Here is a 24,688-nt window from a genome sequence, read left to right as displayed (position 1 = left end):
TGGTTTTATGAAAGTTTCTTGTGCGTGACACATTCTTGATTAGGAACCGAAGTTGCACATCACAATTAGGTTCAAGATTAGGAACATTTGATCAAATCCACACATCATATGGTTGATCATATCTAAGTGAAACAAACTCAAGAAATAGGTAGATGGCTGAGTATAAACTGACTTAACAAACATGGACTTGGTTTAGCAATGGTGAAATCGAATCCCTAGCTTCATCTCCATTGGTGCGACCCCATTTTATTATTTGTTGATTCATTTTCTTGTGTTTACTTCATTTTCTTGTGCTTTCAAGTTACAACAACAAATCTGTCTAAATTGATTAGTTTTATTTTCTAATAGGGTTCTTGCAGAACAAGTGGTTGTATAGGTCCAATTAGTCCCTGTGGATTCGACACCCTTACTTGTGCCATTATACTAAACATATTTTAGCATTAGGAAGGAACATAACAACAAAAACTGGCGCCGTTGCCGGGGACTGATTTCAGTCCCTTATAATTGCTTGTTTTGGTTTTAAACCTTGTTCTTTTCATTTTAAGTAGATTTCTGATTTTTATTCAAACTTGTTTTATCTTGTTTCAGGTAGTATATGTCCAATAGACTTGCTGAATTAGGCCAAAGACTTGAACGGTTAAAGGGCAACACTTTGGAAAGCTTTGTTCCAACAAGTTCCTCCATTGTCCGTGAAGAAGAGGAAGAGAATTCGTCTAGTTCAACAAGTGAAGGATCTGAGCACTTTAATTGGGAAAGAGAAGAAGAGATGGCGGGCAACCAGGATGATCTTCGAGCTTTGGAGGACTATGCTCAACCAATCATACCAAATTCACCTTCATGCATCTTGCTGCCCACAGAAGCTAGAAACTATGATCTTAAATCTTCACATTTCCATATGCTTCCTTCTTTTTATGGCTTACCTAATGAAGATCCTTTAGCTCATATTAAAGAATTTTACAATGTTGTGAGTGGTTTACCTTTGCAGGGAGTAAGTGAAGCAAATCTGAGGATGAGAGTGTTTCCTTACACCTTGAAAGATAGGGCCAAGGGTTGGTTGATGACTTTAGCACCTGGTTCCCTCACCACGTGGGATGCCGTGGCTAAGAAGTTTTTGGAGAAGTTCTTTTCCACTCAAAAGACAGCCACATTAAGGGGACAAATATTCAACTTCAAACAAGATGATGGAGAACCTTTCAATGAGTGTTGGGAGCGCTTTAAAGGCCTTTTGCTGCAATGTCCACACCATGGGTTACCTCTTTACTTACAAATGCAAATTTTCTATGATGGACTAACCCAAACATGTCAATCAACTGTTGATAATGCAGCAGGTGGAGCTTTGAAGAAAAAGAATGCTCAAGAGTCATATAACATTTATGAGATGTTGGGATCTAATGCTCAACACAAAGATTTAAGGGGTAAGAGAGTTGGAGTATATGAAACAAGTTCTAATCATGATCTTTCTTTGCAGGTAGCTAACCTAGAAAAGAAGTTTGAATCTGTGCTCAACATGGTGCCAAAAGCAAATGAAGTGTGTGCCATTTGCAACATTCCAAGCCACCCTACTCATCAATGTCCATCTAGGGAGGCTTATCCCGAGTTTGTCCAAGAGCAAGTGAACCTCATGAATTCTTACAATCAAAGGCCAAGGAATGATGTGTATTCCAATACATATAACTCAAGTTGGAGAGATCATCCCAACCTTTCATGGAAGAACAACAATCAATTCCAAAACTTCCAACCAAAACCTGCCACTACACTTGAGGATACGGTTAAGTTGTTAGCCCAAAATACCTTGCAATTCCAACAAACCACAAATAGCACTCTCCAACAACATTCGGTGGCTCTAACCAAAATGGAGACACAATTGGAGCAGATTGCAGATGCCTTGAACCAAAGAGAGGTTGGAAAGTTTCCAAGCCAACCCGTGATACTTCAAAGGAACCAAGAGCAAGCCAAAGCAATTACTACACTTAGAAGTGGTAAGGTTATCAATAATAGAGTTGGCAATGAAGTTACTAATGAATCTGATCATGTGAATGCAGGGGTCACTTGATGCGTGAATTATACGCACACAAATTAAACCCTCTTTTTGTCAATTGTAGTATAAGTATAAGTAGGGATCGTTCTAGGCCGGGGATTAGGAGGGATTGCAAAATCACTTGGATTTGACTCAAAAACGTAAAAACACAATATAAAACACTATACTAGACTCAAAGAATGCAAAACTAAACTTTAAAACACCAAAACAAACCAAAATACTCAAAACAGCACCAAAACACTCAAAACTGCCTTAAAAACACTTTCTAGGCAGTTTTGAGCATTTTGAGTACTTTGGACGAATTTGGGTAATAACTTGAATCAAAACACTTAGAAACACAAACTAAGACACTTTCTAACTATAATGGACACTAAAGTAAAGGGGGATTGAGTTTTTGACGAAATTAACTAAAATGCACAGATTGTAAAGATGAATGTGATGGAATTGAATGGATGGGATGGCTAGCTAAGGGGTTCATCTCCACACATGTTACACTTGCATAATAAAACGATTTCCAATTTCGTTTCAATAAACCATTAATTCTCAACACCCCAAGTTAACCGTGATGCACTAATTAACCTTCAAATCTTCCTAACGTTATTGAATTGGATGATTGCATACGACAACCCAAAACATTCCCCACAAGTCCCCTACATGATTGCATAATAGAGACACAAGCAAGAATCATTACGCTCTATGAAAATTATAAGTGTTGACGAGGCATTCGTTACTATGATTGCATGAAACTTATGCCAAGAATTCATTTAACGCGATTGTTTATAAGCAACCTCCACTACTTGTGAATATAAGTTCGTAACTATTAGGTGAAACTCACTTATATTCTAGCGTCATATTCATGCATGAAAATTAAGTGTGCACTCTCAATAAACATACATAAATAAGTTATCAATCAAATAGTTAAACAAATTGAATCCACAACTTATGAAACGCAATTAGAAGTAATCAAATCAAAATGCAAGCATAAACATATATTTCGAATCCCCCCCTAACCAGGGGGGGGTTTAGTTCCTCATGATACAAAACAAAGAGAATCAAAGAAACACCTAAACATTCCAACAACTCAAACTTGAATTGTATGAACGTTTAGGCCCTCTTCTCTTCCATTCCTCATTCGTACAAAACAAAGAGTATTGAAATTAAACATTGAAATCAAAGAAACACCTAAACATTCCAACAACTCAAACTTGAATTGTATGAACGTTTAGGCCCTCTTATCTTCCTCTTCGTTGTAGCACAAGGTCTAAGGATAGTTTGATGGTGTGAATGGTTTGGGGAGTGGTGAAAATGGAAGGAGGAGGCCACGGCAATGGGATGATTTCTGGTGTGGTGTTTGGATTATTAGGGAGAGAGCACGGCACAAGGGAATGGTTGGTGTTTGTGACTGAAATGTGTATGGAAGCATGAATGTCAATTTAGGTGTAATGGATGCTTATTTATAGGCGAAATGGGGGGAACATGACAGCTAGGAACTTAGTGGAAATCTGGAATGGTGATGGGAGATGCATGTGGCTGATTTATGCATGTGATTAAAGGGTGGGATTGCATGTGCTTTGACAGAAATGAAAGGGAATACACGGCATGGGATGTTTTCTGGTGGTTGTGAGGTGGAAAGCTAGGTGGAAAGCTGGAATTTCAAAGGGGAATGCATGTGATTAAAGGGTGGAATGAATGGAATGCAATCTGAAATGGGAGATGGAATGGGATGCACGGCAATGATGGTGTTTGTGTGAATGATGGCAGATTGTGTGGGTGAGTGTGGTTGGAAATGCATGTGGAATGAATGATTTTGTTGGTTGAATTAAAGAATGGGAATGCAATCTGAAATGCATGTGAATTATGTTGGAAAGAAGGGGAAGTCACGGCACAAGGTAAGGGGGAGTGAATGTGGCTGAAATGCAAGGGGGAATGATGATGAATGCATGTGCAATGACAGCTAGGTTGGTTGTGGAAAGCTGGAATTTCACAAAGGGAATGCATGTGCACGGTTTTGGTGTGGAGAAAGGAATAATCTGGTGATGTGAGAATTACTTGACACTCAAATTAAACCCTCGTTTGACAATTGTAGTAGAATGGATAAGTGAGGGATCGTTCTAGACTGGGGATTAGGAGGGCTTGTTAATCACTTGGATTTTGACTCAAAAACGTAAAAACAATATAAAACACTAAACTAGACTCAAAGAATGTGAAACTAAACGTTAAAACATTAAGACAAACCAAAAGACTCAAAATTCTTTAAAAACACAAACTAAATTGATTTCTAACTAATTTGACAATAAAGTAAAGGGGGGATTGTGTTTGGACGAGATTAAATTAAATGGACAAATTGTAATTAAAGGCAAAACGTAAATATGAATGAGATGAAAATATGGATGATGGAATAGCCAAGGGGTTCATCTCCACACATGTTATACTTGCATACAAAATTGATTCTCAGTTGGTCTTTCGATAAATTATGAAACTCAACACCCCGGGTTAATTAGGTCCGCTTAAATTAACCGTCAAGTTTTCCTAATGTTATTGAATTGGATGACATCATTCGACAACCCAAAGCATTCCTCACAAGTTCCCTACATGAATTGCATAATAGAGATACAAGCAAGAATCATTAAGCATCATGAAAACTATAAGTGTTGACGAGGCATTCGTTACTATGATTGCATGAAACTTATGCCAAGAATTTGTTTAACGCGATTGTTTATAAGCAACCTCCACTACTTGTGAATATAAGTTCATAACGATTAGGTGAAATTCACTTATATTCTAGCGTCAAATTCATGCATGAAAATTAAGCGCGCATTCTTAATAAACATACATAAATAAGTTATCAATCAAACAGTTAAACAAATTGAATCCACAACTTATGAAATTCCAACGAAAGTTAATCAATTCATATTGCAAATATAAACATAGTTTCGAATCACCCCCTAGCTAAAGGGGGTTTAGTTCTTCATAACCTTGAAATCAAAGAAACACCTAAACATTCCAACAACTCAAACTTGAATTGTATGAACGTTTAGGCACTCTTCTCTTCCATTCCTCATACGTACAAAACAAAGAGAATTGAATTTAAACATTGAAATCAAAGAAACACCTAAACATTCCAACAACTCAAACTTGAATTGTATGAACGTTTAGGCCCTCTTATCTTCCTCTTTATTGTAGCATAAGGTCTAGGGATAGTTGGTTGGGGGGATGGAAGTGTGGAATGGAGTGGGGAGTGATGGAAATGGAAGATGGTTTTTGGATTCTAAGGGGAAGTGTTTATTTGTGGTGTGAGAATGGAGAGATGGAATTGAATGAAATGGAAGTGTGGGATGAATTGAATGATGCAAATGAATGAAGTGTGTGTGGTTTATATAGGGAGAGAATGGATGGGAGAGCATGTGAATGATAGCTAGGAGAATGATTAAAGGGGTGTGAATGGTTGGAAATGCATGTGGGTGAATTGGTGGTGCAATGATGAAAGAATAAGTGCATGTGTGTGTTTTGTGTTGGAATGAATGTGGATGCATGATGAAGAGTTAATAAATAATGCATGTAGGGTTAGGAAATAAAATCATAACTTAAAGGGGGGATGATTAAAGGGTGTGTGAATGCATGTGTTGAATTGGTGGTTCAATGATGAAAGAATAAGTGCATGTGTGTGTGAATGGTGGTAGCTAGGGTGAATTATGATAAATGCATGTGGAATAAAGATGGAGAAGGTGGTGAAATGATGAAGTAGGAAGGTGGAAATGCATGTGAGATGTTCTTTGGAGAAAGGTGGATGAATGTGCATGTGAATTAAGTTGTGAAAGCATGTGGAATGTTTTAAATGGTTGAAATGTGTAGATGATTATGAGTATGATAAGTGATAAGTGTATGGTTATGATAAGTGATAAATGAATGATATGTGGTGATAAATGAATGATATGATAAATGAATGATATGTTAAGTAATAAATGAATGATATGTGGTGAGTGATAAGTGAATGGTTTGATAATTGATAAATGAATGATATGCTAAGTGATAAATGAATGATATGTTAAGTGATAAATGAATGATATGTTAAGTGATGATAAGTAATGATAGGTGGTTATGATAGTTTGGTCTTTAATTTCGTCCATTCCTTTTGCTCCAAATATAAGCTATCCAATCCAAGTCCGATTTTGCTCCAAAATGCTCCAAAAGGCATCCTTTTGCATACCTTGCCCTTAGAACCTGAAAACACACAAAAGAAGCATAAAGGACTAAAATAACTAGAGAAACATAACGTAAATGCACGAGAACAAGCCTTTTAAGTCGCATGAATATGCTCCTATCATCTGGAAATGCAAGGTGAATGATTAAATGGCTGAATTGGATTAAAGAATGGGAGTGATGGGTTGGAAATGATGGTGGGTTATGCACGGCAATGATGAATGGGATGGGTGGATTTGTTGATGATTGTGTTGGTGATGAATGCATGTGGAATTGCAAGGAGGAAGGTATGGTTATGGTTATGATAAGTGATAAGTGAATGTTGATGATAAGTGATAAGTGAATGGTTTGATAAGTGATGAGTGAATGGTTATGATAAGTGATAAGTGAATGGTTTGATAAGTGATAAGTGGTGATGATAAGTAATGATATGTGATTATGATAAGTGATAAGTGGTGATGATAAGTAATGATATGTGGGAGTGTGGCTGAAATGAAGGAGTGGAATGTTGGAATGTTATGCACGGCTAAGGATATAGGAAAGGTTTAAATGTCCTAAAACTAAAGGGAACAAGGTTCCAACACTTTGGTCTTCAATTAGGTCTTCAATTTCGTCCAACACTTTGGCTCCAAGCATAAGCTATCCATCCTTAGCCCAAAAGTGCTCCAAAAGTCTCCAAAATGCATCTTTTTGCTCCTTTAGCCCTTTGGACCTACAAATACACGAAAATAGCTTAAAGTACTAAAATAACTAAAGAAACATAACGTAAATGCACGAGAACAAGCCATTTAAGTCGCATGAATATGCTCCTATCATCACTCAAGGAGAAAATGAGAAACCAAATGAGGAACCAAGCCATGCTACTTCCTCATTTGAAGCACCAAATCTTCACAAGGCCGAGAAACCTTACACTCTACCAATACCATTCCCTGGAAGACTTGCCAAGAGCAAGCAGGATAAGTCATTTAAGGAAATTTTTGATATTCTAAGTAAAGTGAATGTTAACTTACCTTTGCTTGATGTCATTAGGAACATGCCGGCTTATGGGAAGTTCTTCAAGGAGTTAAACAACTACAAAAGGAAGTATGGACCCAAAAATTTGATGCGAACTAAGTAAGCACACAAATTAAAACCCTCTTGTGACAATTGTAGTATATGAATAAGTAGGGATCGTTCTTAACCGGGGATTAGGAGGGATTGCAAAATCACTTGGAAACTAACTCAAAAACGTAAAATAAAGTTTGAAACACTAAATTAGACTCAAAGAATGCAAAACTAAACAATGAAACACAAAAACAAATCAAAAGACTCAAAACAGCCCCAAAACACTCAAAACTGCCTTAAAATCACTTTCTGGGCAGTTTTGAGCACTTTGGTAACTTTGGACGAAATTGGGTAATAGAATGAATCAAAATGCTTAAAAACACAAACTAAGATACTTTCTAACTAAATTGGACACAAAAGTAAGGGGGGATTGAGTTTTTGACGAAATTAATTAAAATGCACAGATTGTAGTTTAAAGGCAGATTGTAATGAATTAAATGAAATTATGGATGAATGCTAGCTAGAAGGTTCTTCTCCACACATGTCACACTTGTATACACTTTGATTTTCAGTTGGTCTTTCAATGAATTATGGAACTCGACACTCCAAGTTAATTAGGTCCGCTTAAATTAACCTTCAAATTTCCCTAGAATCATTGAATTGGATGAATATGCATCGCAAACAAATTATTCCTAACAAGTTCTCTATATGAACAGCATGATAAAGATACAAGTTAGAATCATTACGTTCTTTGGAAATTATAAGCATCGACAAGGCAATTGTAACTATGAAAAGCATGATACTCTTGCCAGGAATTCAATTAACGCGATTGTTTATAAGCAACCTCCACTACTTGTGAATATAAGTTCATAACTATTAGGTGAAACTCACTTATACTCTAGCGTCAAATTCATGCATGAACATTAAGCGTGCACTCTCAATAAACATACAGAAACAAGTTATCAATCAAACAGTTAAATGAATTGAATCCAACATTCATGAAATTCCAACCAAAAGTAATCAATTCATATTGCAAGTATAACCATGGTTTCGAATCACCCCCTAGCTAACTAGGGGGATTTAGCCTCTCATGTTCACAAAAAGAGAATTACAATTGAATTTAAACATAAAGCACAAAGGAATGATTACACCTAGAACGCCCAACGAATCCACGTGAATTGGTGCGCGTCGAAGCTCCTCTTTCCTCTTCTCCTTTTGCGGCAGATTGGTTTTAGGATGATTTTGGGTGAATTTCTGGATTATAGATAGGTTTAGGGTTGTTTGGTGGTGCGGCAAGGTGGTGGAGTGATGGAGGAAGGGTTGTATGGTGGTGGTATGGTGGAGAAGGCGGCTGGAATGGAAGGGGAAGATGGAGAGGTGGCTGCGGCAATGGGAGAAATTGGGAGAGAATCAGTGTGGATGGTGGCTGATTAGTGTTGGGGTTCAATGGAATGCACGGCTTGGGAATTAATATGTGTGAAGGGGGCTGATTGTATATGGAATGAATGGATGAGATTTTAGGGTGAATTAAAGGGTGTGGCTGAGATGGATTTAGAAAGCTTTAGGGTGAAATATGGATGGTGGCTTGCGGCTGCAAGGGATTAGGTTGATGGGATGATACGGTTTTAAGAATGAATGGGGAGTGAATTTGTGAATGAATGAGAGGGGAATGGGAGTGCACGGCTTGGAAATGTGAATTAGGTTAAATGGATTATGGGAAGGAATGGGAATAAGTGGCTGAATGAATATGGAAGGAGAGGTGCGGCTGCAAGGAATAAGGCTAGGGTTTAGAATTAGGGTTTAATGCATGAAATGGGCCAGAAATACCCCCCCTTGCACGGCAAGGAAAGGGAGTTGGTTTAAAGCCCACGGCAAAGGGTTTTAAGGGCCCTATGGCCTTCGTTTTGTGTCCTAAAGCGCCTACAAGGACTTCAAAGTGGCTAAAAATTGCGGACGTTTAAGATTAGGAAAGGTTACCAAAACGGGAAACTTAGGGTCAACTTTCCTAAAATAGGAAGCCTTGTTTGAGTAGGATTCTTCGTTTTGGTAAGAATTCATCGTTGGCGTAGGAATTCGTCGTTTCTTCAAGTCTTCAACTCATTCATTCCTCTTTCGCTCCAAAAGACTCCAATTTGCATCTTCTTGCACACTTTGGCCTTATAATCTGAAAATACACAAAAGTGGCCTTAAACACTGAAATAGATAAGTAAACACAACATAAATGCACGAGAACAAGCTAATTAAGTCGCATGAATATGCTCCTATCAGGACCACTTGAGAAGGTAGTGGTGTCCGAGAATGTAAGTGCCGTGTTGCAAAGAAAACTTCCACCAAAGCTCAAGGATCCAGGAAGTTTTTCTATCAACATCACCATAGGGGACAAGAAAGTAGAGAAGGCGATGCTTGACTTGGGTGCTAGCATCAACTTAATGCCTTATTCCGTGTACCTTCAACTAGGTTTGGGGGATTTAAAGGCCACCACCATCTCATTACAACTTGCGGACAGATCCGTGAAATATCCAAGAGGTATAGTAGAGGATATTCTAGTTCAAGTTGATAAACTAATCTTTCCTGCGGATTTTGTTGTGTTGGACATGGAAGAAGCTCCTATACATGACCGAGAGTTGCCTATTTTGCTTGGGAGACCTTTTATGGCCACGGCCAAGACCATCATTGATGTGCAAAATGGACTCCTCACTATGACAGTGCTAGGAGAGGCTGTTCAATTCAAAGTGTTTGAGTCTCTTTCTCATCCTTCCTCATCTCTTGATTGTTATGCCATTGATGTGCTTGATTCGCTTGTTTTCTCTAAGTTCTTGCAGGCACAATCTAATGAACCATTACAATCTGTTTTGAGTCAATCTCAAGACGAGTTTGATGAAGAGGATGCACTCATGGAAGAGGTAGCTGCCTTGGAAGCATTGGCACTGTATCCTTTGAATGTTTCACCTCTTTTAGAGCCTTTAGAATCATCGATGTCACATCTAACCCCTTCCACTGTTAAGGCACCAAAACTTGAACTTAAACCACTTCCACCACATCTAAAATATGCATATCTAGCTGAATTTGAAACTCTTCCAGTTATCATAGCTTCTGACCTCACCCCAAATGAAGAAGATAAGCTAATTAGGGTGTTAAAAGAGTTCAAATCAGCTATTGGTTGGTCTATTGCAGATATCAAGGGAATAAGCCCTACCATGTGCATGCATAGGATTCTTTTGGAGGAAGGAGCAAAGCCAACCCGTGAACCACAAAGAAGGCTCAATCCACACATGAAAGAAGTTGTGAGGAATGAAGTGTTGAAGTTGTTAGATGTGGGGATCATATATCCCATTTCTGATAGCAAATGGGTGAGTGCTATTCAGGTAGTACCTAAGAAGGTGGGAATCACGGTGATGAAGAATGAAAACAAAGAGCTTGTGCCCACAAGGCCCACGGCTAGTTGGCGTGTTTGCACTGATTACAGGAAGTTGAATTCTAGTACTAGAAAATATTATTTTCTTATGCCTTTCATAGATCAAATGCTTGAGAGATTGGCAGGTCACTCACACTATTGTTTTCTTGATGGTTACTCAGGTTACAATCAAATTGCAATTGCTCCGGAGGATTAAGAGAAAACTACCTTTACTTGCCCCTTTGGCACATTTGCATATAGGAGAATGCCTTTTGGACTTTGCAATGCTCCAGCAACATTCCAAAGATGCATGTTGGCAATCTTTTCCGACATGGTAGAAAGGTTCATTGAAGTATTTATGGATGACTTTTCAGTGTTTGGTTCTTCTTTTGATGAATGTCTTAACCATCTCTCTTTAGTACTTCAAAGATGTCAGGAAACAAATTTGGTTCTCAATTGGGAAAAGTGCCAATTCATGGTGAAACAAGGAATTGTGTTGGGACATGTAATCTCTAGCAAAGGAATTGAGGTGGACAAAGCCAAAATTGACATCATCACCAATATGGCAGCTCCCACAACCGTGAAGGGAGTGAGAAGTTTTTTGGGACATGCGGGCTTTTATCGTCATTTCATTAAGAACTTTTCAATGATCACTCGTCCATTATGCAATCTGTTAGCTAAAGATGTTGTATTTCATTTTGATAAAGCTTGTATGGATGCATTCAATACTTTGAAACATGAATTAACCTCGGCCCCTATTATTATGGCACCAGATTGGTCTTCACCTTTTGAATTAATGTGTGATGCCTCTGACTATGCTATTGGTGCTGTTTTAGGGCAAAGGGTGAACAAGCTCCCACATGTGATCTACTATGCAAGCCGGACTCTAAATGATGCTCAACTTAACTATTCCACAACTGAAAAGGAGTTGCTTGCTATTGTTTTTGCTTTAGAGAAGTTTCGGTCATATCTTGTGGGATCTAAAGTTATTGTGTTTTCTGATCATGCAGCCCTTAGGTACTTGTTGACAAAAAAGGATGCTAAACCATGCTTAATTAGATGGATACTCTTGCTACAAGAGTTTGACTTGGAAATTCGAGATAAGAAGGGAAGTGATAATGTTGTGGCTGACCATTTGTCACGGCTCAATGAAAACCATGGAGTTGGACAACCTTTGCCTCTAAATGAATCATTTCCAGATGAACAACTCCTTGTTATTCAAGAAAAAGAACCATGGTATGCTGATTTTGTTAATTATCTTGCTTGTGGTGTAATTAGAAATGATCTTTCTTTTCAGGAAAGAAAGAAGTTCCTTGCCATGGTAAAGCACTACGTTTGGGACGAACCATATTTGTTTAAATATTGCCCTGACCCAATCATTAGGAGATGTGTCCCAGAGAGTGAGCAACAAAGCATTCTAACGTTCAGCCATACATTGGCATGTGGAGGACATTTTGGTGCCAAAAAGACATCTCTAAAGGTTTTACAATCTGGTTTCTTTTGGCCTACTTTATTCAAGGATGCTTTTGATTTTTGTTCTAAGTGTGATAGGTGCCAGAAAATGGGGAACATTAGCCGAAGAAATGAGATGCCATTGAACAACATTTTGGTGGTGGAGCTCTTTGATGTTTGGGGAATCGATTTCATGGGACCATTTCCATCCTCTTTTGGATACTTATACATATTAGTGGCAGTAGATTATGTATCCAAATGGGTTGAAGCCATTGCTACAAGAACTAATGATCATAAGGTTGTTTTGAATTTTCTTAAAGATGTGATTTTTTGTAGGTTTGGAACCCCAAGAGTTATTATTAGTGATGGTGGCAGCCATTTCTGCAACAAACCCTTTGAATCCTTGATGAAGAAGTACAACATCAACCACAAAGTGGCAACCCCGTACCATCCTCAAACCTCGGGACAAGTGGAGATTAGCAATAGGGAGATCAAGAACATTTTGATGAAGATCGTGAGCCCTACAAGGAAGGATTGGTCACTGAGGTTGAATGATGCACTATGGGCATATAGAACAGTATACAAGACCCTGATAGGAGCATATTCATGCGACTTAAATGGCTTGTTCTCGTGCATTTACATTATGTTTCTTTAGTTATTTTAGTACTTTAAGCTATTTTCGTGTGTTTGTAGGTCCAAAGGGCTAAAGGAGCAAAAAGATGCATTTTGGAGACTTTTGGAGCATTTTTGGGCTAAGGATGGATAGCTTATGCTTGGAGCCAAAGTGTTGGACGAAATTGAAGACCTAATTGAAGACCAAAGTGTTGAAACCTTGTTCCCTTTAGTTTTAGGACATTTAAACCTTTCCTATATCCTTAGCCGTGCATAACATTCCAACATTCCACTCCTTCATTTCAGCCACACTCCCACATATCATTACTTATCATCACCACTTATCACTTATCATAATCACATATCATACACTTATCATCACCACTTATCACTTATCAAACCATTCACTTATCACTTATCAAACCATTCACTTATCACTTATCATAACCATTCACTTATCACTTATCATAACCATTCACTTATCACTTATCATAACCATAACCATACCTTCCTCCTTGCAATTCCACATGCATTCATCACCAACACAATCATCAAATCCACCCATCCCATTCATCATTGCCGTGCATAACCCACCATCATTTCCAACCCATCACTCCCATTCTTTAGTCCAATTCAGCCACATGCATTCCACCCTTTAATCACATGCATTCATCAACATATCTAGCTGTCATTCACATGCATTTCATTCATCATTTCCACCCCCACATGTCCCTTTAATCATTCAAACATGCACTCCCTTTAATCACATGCATAAATCAGCCACATGCATCTCCCATCATCATTCCACTTTAACCCACATGCCATTGTCATTCCACTTCATTTCACCTTGCATTTTCAAATTATTCCTTCATCATTGCACCACACATGCAGCCACATTTCCACCCACTTCCTAGCTGTCATGTTCCCTCTTATTTACCTATAAATAAGGATCCATTTCAGCCACAATTGATTCATTCCATTCACAACACACCACAAACACATCCCTTTCTCCCTTGTGCCGTGAGTCTCCCTTAGAATCCAAAAACCATCTTCCATTTCCATCACTCCCCACTCCATTCCACACTTCCATTCACACCATCAAACTATCCTTAGACCTTGTGCTACAACGAAGAGGAAGATAAGAGGGCCTAAACGTTCATACAATTCAAGTTTGAGTTGTTGGAATGTTTAGGTGTTTCTTTGATTTCAATGTTTAATTTCAATACTCTTTGTTTTGTACGAATGAGGAATGGAAGAGAAGAGGGCCTAAACGTTCATACAATTCAAGTTTGAGTTGTTGGAATGTTTAGGTGTTTCCTTGATTCTCTTTGTTTTGTATCATGAGGAACTAAACCCCCCCTTGGCTAGGGGGGATTCGAAATATATGTTTATGCTTGCATTTTGATTTGATTACTTCTAATTGCGTTTCGTAAGTTGTGGATTCAATTCGTTTAACCGTTTGATTGATAACTTATTTATGTATGTTTATTGAGAGTGCACACTTAATTTTCATGCATGAATATGACGCTAGAATATAAGTGAGTTTCACCTAATAGTTACGAACTTATATTCACAAGTAATGGAGGTTGCTTATAAACAATCGCGTTAAACGAATTCTTGGCATAAGTTTCATGCAATCATAGTAACGAATGCCTCGTCAACACTTATAATCTTCATAGAACGTAATGATTCTTGCTTGTATCTCTATTATGCAATCATGTAGGGGACTTGTGGGGAATGTTTTGGGTTGTCGTATGCAATCATCCAATTCAATAACGTTAGGAAGATTTGAAGGTTAATTTAAGCGGACCTAATTAACCCGGGGTGATGAGTTTCATAATTTATTGAAATGCAATTGGAAATCTTTTTATTATGCAAGTGTAACATGTGTGGAGATGAACCCCTTAGCTAGCCATAGCATCCATTCATTCCATTTCATCCATTTCATATTTACATTCTGTTTTAATTGTAATTTGTTCATTTAGTTTAATTTCGTCAAACCCTAAATCCCCCTTTACTTTATTGTCAAATTAGTTAGAAATCAATTTAGTTTGTGTTTTTAAGAGTCTCGAGTCAAGTTACAACTTAATTTCGTCCAAATTCACCAAGGTGCTCAAAACTGCCCAGAAAGTGTTTTTAAGGCAGTTTTGAGTGTTTTGGGTGATGTTTGAGTCTTTTGGTTTGTTTTAGTGTTTTAAGTGTTTAGTTTTGCATTCTTTGAGTCTAGTTTAGTGTTAGAGTGTCTTAATTTGTGTTTTAAAGTGTTTTGAATCAACCTATAATCTTAAATTCGTCCAAATTTGTGTTTAGGGTCAGAAACTGCCTAGTTAGTGTTTTTAGGAAGTTTTGAGTCTTTTGAACCTGTTTTGAGTCCTTTGAGTCTTTGTGAACGTTTTTAACTTTGTTTTTATGTTTTTGAGTCAATTTAGAGGTTTTAGCAAGCCCTCCTAATCCCCGGTCTAGAACGATCCCTACTTGCATCCTTACTACAATTTGACAACAAGAGGGTTTAATTTGTGTGCGTATAATTCCCGCATCAGACCCCCATTGGCATGAGTCCTTATCGCCTTGTGTTTGGGAAAGCTTGTCATTTTCCAATGGAGCTTGAACACCGTGCATATTGGGCCATCAAGAAGTTCAACTTTGATTACAAGGATGCTGGAATAGCAAGGAAGCTCCAACTTAATGAGTTGGAAGAGCTCAGAAATGAGGCATATGAGAATGCCAAAATCTACAAGGAACGGACTAAGCTCTATCATGACAAGGCCATCCTACGGAAGGAGTTTCACCAAGGTATGAAAGTACTTTTGTATGACTCACGGTTGAGACTTTTTCCAGGTAAATTGAAGTCTAGGTGGGTGGGACCATTCAAGGTGCTGCAAACATTTCCCCACGGAGCTGTGGAGATAGAGAACATGAACAATGGCACCTCTTTTAAAGTCAATGGGCAGCGATTGAAACCATATTTGGAGAAAGTGGAGGAAGAGCAAGTTTATCAAGTTGTAGATTTTCTTGAGTTTACAACACCGTAAACAAGCTACCATGTCTTGCCTAGACATTAAATAAAGCGCTTACTAGGAGGCAACCTAGTGTGGTTTGTGTTCTTTCCTTATATTGTGTTTATGTTGTCACCATTCCATATTCTTTGCCTACTTGCATTGCATACAGTTTTAAGCATCAAGGACAATGCTTAGGTTAGGTTTGGGGGTGTGGGATGGAAGGTTTGTTTTTGTGTTAGTTTTGGTTAAGTGTGTTTTTGCTTACTAATACGAATGTATATGAGGGCTATGTTTGCAAACAAACTATTGGGTTGCTATGAAAAAGTTTTGTATCTTGTTGTCATTTATAAAGCTGTAACTCTTGAAATTATGATGATAGAGGTACCATACTCAAATTCTGGAAGAAGAATAGTGGAGACTACCCTAGTGAGTTATTTTGAGCCTAATTGCTTCTTTGAGAGGGTTTAAAGTTGATAGGAGCATATTCATGCGACTTAATTAGCTTGTTCTCGTGCATTTATGTTGTGTTTACTTAGTTGTTTTAGTGTTTAAGGCCACTTTTGTGTATTTTCAGATTATAAGGCCAAAGTGTGCAAGAAGATGCAAATTGGAGTCTTTTGGAGCGAAAGAGGAATGAATGAGTTGAAGACTTGAAGAAACGACGAAATCATACTCCAACGATGAATTCTTACCAAAACGAGGAATCCTACTCAAACAAGGTTTCCTATTTTAGGAAAGTTAACCCTAAGTTTCCCGTTTTGGTAACCTTTCCTAAACTTAAACGTCCGTATTTTCTAGCCACTTTGACGGCCTTATAGGCACTTTAGGACACAAAACCAAGGCCCTGGCCCTATTTCCCTTCCTAGCCGCACCTTTATATTTATGTTTTAATTTCCTATTTTCGTAAGCTTTTGATTTAATTTTAAATAAGCTAGGGTTAGTTTTCTGAAATCATACATTTTCCTAACCCTAGCCGCAAAACCCCATCCTTTTTCTCACATCATGCTGCCACAAAACCTATTTTGCCTTTCTAGCCGTGGCCTCCCATTAAGACTGGACCCTAATAAACCATTTGATTATGCACCCTATTCCCTAAGCCGTCACCCCTTTTTGGATCCCATTCATTCATATTTTTTATTCAGCCCATTATCCCATTCTTTGGCCTTTAGCCGCATGCAGCCATTTTTTTACCACAAAACAACCCTAATTCCATATATTCACCATTCCAAAAAGCCGCAGGATATATTTGATTATTCTCTCCAAAAAGCGGCAGCACCATATTTGATTATTCTCTCCAATAGGCCGTGATTCCATCACCCTAATATCATATAATTCTTTTCCCTAGCCACCACATCAATTCATGCACCCTAATTCCCACCAGCCGCACCTTTTCCCTTCCATCACAAACACCAATCCGTAGCATCCACAATCCCATTCTCTGTCCTTTAGCCGCAGGCCATTAATCAACAAGCCGTGCATTCCATTTTAATTCTATACACATTCAGCCATTCTCACCCTAATTCTCATTATTTTTAAACCAGCCGCAGCCACATTCACATATAAACAATCCGTGGACTCCCCCTTTGGTCCCAAAAACCGTGCAGCCATTCCACACTTTTTCCAGCATTGCCGCAGCCATTCCCCCCATTGCAGCCACCTTACAAGCCTTCCTACACCATCCACACCCATTGCCGAGCCATTAAACCACCATAAAACCTATCTATAACCCAGAAATTCACCCAAAATCATCAAAAAACCCAATCTGCCGCAGCAAGGAGAAGAGGAAAGAGGAGCTTCGACGCGCACCAATTCAAGTGGATTCGTTGGGCGTTTTAGGTGTAATCATTCCTTTGTGCTTTATGTTTAAATTCAATTGTATTTCTCTTTTTGTGGACATGAGAGGCTAAATCCCCCTAGTTAGCTAGGGGGTGATTCGAAACCATGTTTATGCTTGCAATATGAATTGATTACATTTGGTTGGAATTTCATGAATGGTGAATTCAATTTGTTTAACTGCTTGATCGATAACTTATTTGTGTATGTTTATTGAGAGTGCACGCTTAATTTTCATGCATGAATATGACGCTAGAATATAAGTGAGTTTCACCTAATAGTTATGAACTTATATTCACAAGTAGTGGAGGTTGCTTATAAACAATCGCGTTAAATAAATTCTTGGCATAAGTTTCATGCAATCATAGTAACGAATGCCTCGTCAACACTTATAGTTTTCATGATGCTTAATGATTCTTGCTTGTATCTCTATTATGCAATTCATGTAGGGAACTTGTGGGGAATGCTTTGGGTTGTCGTATGCAATCATCCAATTCATTAACTTAAGGAAAACTTGACGGTTAATTTAAGCGGACCTAATTAACCCGGGGTGTTGAGTTTCATAATTCATCGAAAGACCAACTGAAAATCAAAGTGTATGCAAGTGTGACATGTGTGGAGAAGAACCTTCTAGCTAGCATTCATCCATATTTTCATCACATTCATATTTACATTCTGCCTTAAATTTACAATCTATGCATTTAATTTATTTTCGTCAAAACCACAATCCCCCTTTACCTTAGTGTCTAATTTAGTTAGAAAGTGTCTTAATTTGTGTTTATAAGTGTTTTGTATTCTTTGAGTCTTTTGATTTGTTTGAGTGTTTTTATTGTTAGTTTTGCATTCTTTGAGTCTAGTTTAGTGTTTCAAACTTTATTTTACGTTTTTGAGTCAGTTTCCAAGCGATTTTGCAATCCCTCCTAATCCCCGGTTAAGAACGATCCCTACTTATTTATATACTACAATTGTCACAAGAGGGTTTTAATTTGTGTGCTTACTTAGTTAGCATTAAAAGTGTTTCTACTCCTATCTTTTTCTTTCAATTTCACTTTAAATGATCTCATTACTTCTATTTTGATTGGATACTAAGAATTACTCTCTTTTGCAGATACCATGTGTTTAGTATCATTCATGAATGAACTCAATGAGATGATGTTAGGCTATGCATGTTTTAACTACTAAAAGGCTTAAATCCTATCCCTTTGTGTGCTCCATTCACCCTTGTTGCAGCCAAACACTTTAGCCTAATTCTTTCATCACCCACACCATACTCTACCCATTCTAGCCCATTACAAGCCATACCTTATAGTTTGGGGAATACCAAAGTGATGAAGACTAAAGGTAAATTGAGCTTTAGAACAAGATTGTGGCGTGTACCGAGGTCACCTATGTTGAAGTTGTTTCTAAAAATAAAGTTACAGAAAAAAGAAAAAAAAAAGGAAAAAGAAAAAGAAAAAGAAAAAAAAAAAAAAGAGAATCAAAGTAGATACAAGTTCCAAATCTCCTCATTATAATGCATAGGTCCTGGACGCCAAAAACAAAGAAGAAAGAAGACAAATGCAAGTGAAGAGCATGATCCTCAAGGACACTTTGGTATGCCCCAAGCTCTAGTATTTCATATCACTTCTTTTGTAACCCATAACCTAAGCCTTACATTACAATCTTGAGAAAGACCTAGCTGATCATTGAGGATGTTGATGCGAGAATTATACGCACACAAATTAACCCTCTTTTGACAATTGTAGTATAAGTATGTAAGTAGGGATCGTTCTGGACCGGGGATGAGGAGGGATTGTTAATCACTTGGATTTGACTCAAAAACGTAAAAAAAAACACAATATAAGACACCAAACTAAACCCAAAGAATGCAAAACTAAAGTTTAAAACACTAAGACAAACCAAAAGACTCAAAACAGCAAACTAAGACTCAAAACTGCCTTAAAACTACTTTCTGAGCAGTTTTAAGCACTAGAGAAGAATTTGGACGAAAATAGTTATAACTTGACTCAAGATACTCTAAAAACACAAACTAAATTGATTTCTAACTAATTTGACACTCCAAGTAAAGGGGGATTTTGATTTTGACGAATTTGGAAACAAAACTTAACTTTTTGAATTAGAACAGATTGTAAAAACGAATTTGATGGAATTGAATGGATGGGAAGCTAGCTAAGGGGTTCATCTCCACACATGTTATACTTGCACACAAAACGATTTCTAATTGCTTTTCAATAAACCATGAATTCTCAACGCCCCAGATTAACCGTGAATTGCACTAATTAACCCTCAGATTTTCCTAACGTTATTGAATTGGATGATTGCATACGACAACCCAAAACATTCCCCACAAGTCCCCTACATGATTGCATAATAGAGATACAAGCAAGAATCATTAAGTTCTATGAAAACCATAAGCATTGACGAAGCACTTGTTACTATGATTGCATGAAACTTATGCCAAGAATTTACTTAACGCGATTGAGATCATCAACCTTTACTACTTATGAATATAATTCCATAACGATTAGGTGAAATTTCCTTATATCCTAGCATCCAATTTATGCATGATAATTAAGCGTGCACTCTCAACCAACACACACATATCAATGTAATTCACATAGATAGGTAAATTGAATTCACAACTTATGAAACGCAATTGGAAGTAATCAAATCATATTGCAAGCATAAACATGTATTTCGAATTCCCCCCTAGCCAAGGGGGGGTTTATTTCCTCATACGTACAAGACAAAGATAAGTAAATTTAATCATTGAATATCAAGGAGAGAAAACACCTAAAAATTCCAACAACTCAAACTTGAATTGTATGAACGTTTAGGCCCTCTTCTCCTCCTCTTTGTTGTGGCACAAGGTCTAAGGATAGGTTTTGGAGGGATGGGGAGTGGTTGGAGTGGCTGCAATGGAGGAGATATGGTGCAGAAATGGAAGGGGGAACGCACGGTTTTTGGGCAAATTGTGTGAAGTGTGTATGAATTAAAAAATGGTTGATTTGTGGCTGCAATGGATGTTTATTTATAGGTGGATGAATGATTAAAGAGGGAATATGACAGCTAGGGAGAGAATGTGGCTGCCATCATGAAGAGTGCATGGATGTGGCTGAATAATCATATGGGAAAGCATGTGGCTGAATCGATTAAAGAAGGAATGATGATGGGAGAGCATGTGGGTGACAGCTAGGTTGGTTGGTGGCTGCAATGGAGGTGTGGAATGATGATGGGAGAGCATGTGGGTGCGGCTATGGTGGGAATTTTGGGCAGAAATTATCCTAAGGCTTTATTACTTAGTTTAGGAAAGGATGTAACTCCAAATCCCTAAGGAAAAGGAAACACAAAGTCAGAAATTAAAGGGAAAAACATGTAATTTGCGGCAAAGGAGTGCAAGAAAGGGAATGTGCTTTATTTCTGAAATTAGGCAAAGATTTTGGAATAGAAAAGGTATGTAAGTTGTGGCTGAGTTTGATATGAAAAGGGAATGTGTTTTAATGCTTTAGAATAGGAAACAAGGCCCTGCCTTGCACGGCAAGGAAGGGAAACACTAAAGGATGCCACGGCATGGAATTTAGGTTGCAAGGAAACTTTGTTTTGTGTCTTAAAATACATAAGGTGCCTTCAAACTTGCTGGAATTCAAGGACATTTAGGATTAGGAAAGGTTAAACCAAAATAGGAAACCTTGGCTTAACTTTCCTTCTCCAAGTAGGAAGCCTTCTTTGACTAGGATTCCTCATTTAATTAGGACTCCTCTTGTGATTAGTGATGCGAACTAAGTAAGCACACAAATTAAAACCCTCTTGTGACAATTGTAGTATACGAATAAGTAGGGATCGTTCTTAACCGGGGATTAGGTGGATTGCAAAATCACTTGGAAACTGACTCAAAAACGTAAAATAAAGTTTGAAACACTAAACTAGACTCAAAGAATGCAAAACTAAACAATAAAAACACTAAAGCAAACCAAAAGACTCAAAACAGCCCCAAAACACTCAAAACTGCCTTAAAAACACTTTCTGGGCAGTTTTGAGCACTTTGGTGAACTTGGGCGAATTTGTGTAACAAATTCAATCAAAACACTTATAAACACAAACTAAGACACTTTCTAACTAAATTGGACACTAAAGTAAAGGGGGATTGAGGTTTTGACGAAATTAAAATAAATGCACAGATTGTAATTTAAGGCAGATTCTAAATATGAATGTGATGAAAATATGGATGAATGCTAGCTAGAAGGTTCTTCTCCACACATGTTACACTTGCATACAAAATGATTTTTAGTTGGTCTTTCGATAAATTATGAAACTCAACACCCCGGGTTAATTAGGTCCGCTTAAATTAACCGTCAAATTCTCCTTAAGTTAATGAATTGGATGGGTTAGCGCAACACAATTCAAAACATTCTCGAAAAGTCCTTTATGTGAAAAGCACAATAAAGATACAATCAAAGATCATTAAGCAACATGAAAACTATAAGTGTTGACGAGGCATTCGTTACTATGATGAGCATGAAACTAGTGCCAAGAATTCATTTAACGCGATTGTTTATAAGCAACCTCCACTACTTGTGAATATAAGTTCAAAACTATTAGGTGAAACTCACTTATATTCTAGCATCATATTCACGCATGAAAATTAAGCGTGCACTCTCAATAAACATACATAAATAAGTTATCAATCAAACAGTTGAACAAATTGAATCCACAACTCATGAAATTCCAACCAAATGTAATCAATTCATATTGCAAGCATAAACATGGTTTCGAATCACCCCCTAGCTAATTAGGGCTTTAGCCTCTCATGTTCACAGAAAGAGAAATAAAATTGAATTTAAACATAACGAACAAAGGATTGATTACACCTAGAACGCCCAACGAATCCACTTGAATTTCTGCGCGTCGAAGCTTCTCTTTCCTATTCTCCTTGCTGCAGCAGAGAGGATTTTGGATGATTTGGGATGAGTTTTTGGGTTATGGATGGGTTTAGGGTGGTTTAGTGGTGCGGCAATGGTGGTGGAAGGTGTGGAATGGTGTGGGAATGGTGTGGGAAGTGGTGGAGAGTGGTGGAGAGGCTGCGGCTGTTAGGTTTTGGGTGATGGAATGCACGGGTTTTGGGAGAGAATGGGAGAGAATCTGTGATGGTGGTTGCGGATGGAAGAATGAATGAAAGCAGGGGTGATGGAGAGGTGGCTGCGGATTAGAGAGGGAATTAGGTTTTGTGGCTGAATGATATGTTTAGCATGAATGAGAGAGAGCTAGGGTTAGAATAGGTGCGGCTGAGATGGATTTTGGATGAATCAAAGGCTATGGATTCAAGGGAGAGTATGAAAGGGTGCGGCTAAGATGGATTTAAAAGGCTTAGGGTTAAATGTGAATGATGGTGGCTGAATGATAAAAATGAATCAATAGAGAAACCCTAGGGTGCGGCTGATTGAATTGGGGGTTTTGGGAGAGAATTAGGGTGGTGGCTGAATGCGAGAATGATAAGTGACGGCTAGGGTGAAATAAAAGGGTTATGTGGCTGCAAGGAAACGGATTAGGGTTTAGGTGCATAGAATGGGCCTAAAATGCCCCCCCTTGCACGGCAAGGGAAGGGAATTGGGCTAAAGGCACGGCATGGGTTGGAAATTGGGCTAGGGCCATGGTCTTGTGTACTAAAGTCCATACAAGGCCTACAAAGTGGCTAGAAAATACGGACGTTTAGATTAGGAAAGGTTACCAAAACGGGAAACTTAGGGTTAACTTTCCTACTTCAAATAGGAAACCTTGTTTGAGTAGGATTCCTCGTTTTGGTAAGAATTCATCGTTGGAGTAGGAATTCGTCGTTTCTTCAAGTCTTCAACTCATTCATTCCTCTTTCGCTCCAAAAGACTCCAATTTGCATCTGCTTGCACACTTTGGCCTTATAATCTGAAAATACACAAAAGTGGCCTTAAACACTAAAATAACTAAGTAAATGATAGGAGCATATTTAGGCGACTTACTTAGCTTGTTTTCGTGCATTTATATTGTGAATTCAGAGTTGTTTTAGTAGTTTAAGCCATTTTCGTGTGTTTTTAGGTTCATATGGCTAAGGAAGCAAAAAGATGCATTTTGGAGCATTCTAGAGCACTTTTGGGCCAAGATTGGATAGTGCAAGCATGGAGGCATGAGGATGGACGAATTTGAAGGCTTGAATTCAGTTAGGGAGCTGCAAGGGGGCCTAAAAACCTTATTTCTAGAAGGCTTTATCTATTCACACATGGTGCCTAATTTCTGCCTAATTTCTGTATTGGAAGAACTAGCCGTCCTACCTTGTCTCCTAGCCGTCCTACCTTGTCTCCTAGCCGTCCTAGCTTGTCACAAGCCGTCCTAGCTTGTCACAAGCCGTCCTTGCTTGTCTCCTAGCCGTCCTAGTTTGTCTCCTAGCCGTCCTAGTTTGTCTCCTAGCCGTCCTAGTTTGTCTCCTAGCCGTCCTAGCTTGTCTCCTAGCCGTCCTAGCTTGTCTCCTAGCCGTCCTAGCTTGTCACAAGCTCATATCTGATTACCCTAGGGTTTTAAGTGCTTATATATACTCATATTAACCCCTAGATCAGATCATTCCCATTCATACATAATTCACACACCAGAAATTCATTGCCATGTCTCCCTTACAATCCAAACACCATCCTTCCATTTCCACCACTCCCCAAACCATTCACACCATCACACAACCATTCCTTAGACCTTGTGCAGCAACAAAGAGGAAGAGAAGAGGGCCTAAACGTTCATACAATTCAAGTTTGAGTTGTTGGAATGTTTAGGTGTTTCTTTTCCTTTGATTTCAATGTTTAATTTCAATTCTCTTTGTTTTGTACGTATGAGGAACTAAACCCCCCCTTGGCTAGGGGGGGATTCGAAATACATGTTTATGCTTGCAATATGATTTGATTACTTCTAATTACGTTTCATAAGTTGTGAATTCAATTTGTTTAACTGTTTGATTGATAACTTATTTATGTATGTTTATTGAGAGTGCACGCTTAATTTTCATGCATGAATATGACGCTAGAATATAAGTGAGTTTCACCTAATAGTTATGAACTTATATTCACAAGTAGTGGAGGTTGCTTATAAACAATCGCGTTAAAT

General features: G+C 38.1%; 1 pseudogene; it reads right to left on the bottom strand.

Annotated features, from left to right (window-relative positions):
• Window positions 1-1,140: 1,140 nt before the first annotated feature.
• On the bottom strand, window positions 1,141-1,251 carry LOC125473456 (annotated as a pseudogene).
• Window positions 1,252-24,688: the final 23,437 nt, after the last annotated feature.

This window comes from the organism of the source record quoted next, unplaced genomic scaffold (assembly GCF_019419815.1).
Source record: "Pyrus x bretschneideri cultivar Hongxiangsu unplaced genomic scaffold, Pyrus_bretschneideri_v1 Contig88, whole genome shotgun sequence".
NCBI classification, from domain to species: domain Eukaryota; kingdom Viridiplantae; phylum Streptophyta; class Magnoliopsida; order Rosales; family Rosaceae; genus Pyrus; species Pyrus x bretschneideri.
The sequence above is the reverse complement of the archived record's forward strand: the minus strand, read 5'-3'. Positions and strand labels throughout refer to the sequence as shown.